Here is a 1,122-nt window from a genome sequence, read left to right on the forward strand (position 1 = left end):
TTCAAAATGGGATCAAATAAAGTGATGATGTGCTGCAACGTAGTTCCACTTTCTCTCCTCGCAAAGATTTGTTTCACGTCTCAACGCGGACCGATGTTAGTGCGCAGTCCTTTCCACTCTCCACACGTTCCTTTACCTCTTCACACTACCAGTCATTTCACGGCGAACACACTCTATTGCTCCATTCATCCATCCCTCCCTCTACCCATGCATTGGGTTCTGGCGTTCCACCTCATAATGCATTATTAACGTAGGCAATGGAGACCTGCTGCATTTCCACGATTCTGCTTTTATCCAATGTTCTCTAAGCTGTGTTGTCCAAGTGCCGTTTTACTGCATCCTTTCATAATTTGCCTAACACAATTCTCAATATTCATTCTTGATTCATCTACACAGCCGTACAAACGGCTCCCCTGATATTCAAACGGACGAAATCATTCCATCACACGCATGCTACTTTATTCGGTATCTGTTCAGTCTTACTTTGATCGCAAGTTTAGCCTGTATTTAATCAACCTACTTCCTGTCCATTTGTTTACGCTCCTTTCATCCCACATCCATTCAACCAGTCCTCTCAATTTGCATCTATCAATCCCCTTCCCCTTTCTTCCCCTTTCCCGTTCCCTTATTTCGCGTCTATTCATTCCATCTAAATCCACCCATCCAACCACCCTTTCATCGAGCCACTGCTATTTTAATGTCGTCCTAGCCAACTGTTGTGTTTGTTTGCAACTTAGATGTGCAACAGAGGCTGCATGATACTTCAGTGGACCTTTATCAGGCCTCCGATGAGACCCTGTCAAAAGCAATGTGACGTAATTCAACCTGGGTCAGATCATCGTTTGAAGTGACTTCAAAACTTGAAGCCAACCGACTCGTTCGGTTTTCCTTCACAGTGAGTCGAATGCAGCCAAGCAGTCAACCCACAGCTCAGCCACTCAATCCACACTCGAACTGTCTAGACATTTCTTTTTGCACCAACTCATCCAGCCTTCTGTTGCCCGAAGGCAAGGTGCACGTTTTTCTGCACACTACTGAGAGAATTCAGCACTCAGTTTAGGGGGCTAGAGCATTTAAAACATAATACGCCTACTTTAGATGCACGTGTAGTTGATCTGCTTT

Source organism: Echinococcus granulosus (assembly GCF_000524195.1).
Source record: "Echinococcus granulosus chromosome Unknown EG_S00385, whole genome shotgun sequence".
NCBI classification, from domain to species: domain Eukaryota; kingdom Metazoa; phylum Platyhelminthes; class Cestoda; order Cyclophyllidea; family Taeniidae; genus Echinococcus; species Echinococcus granulosus.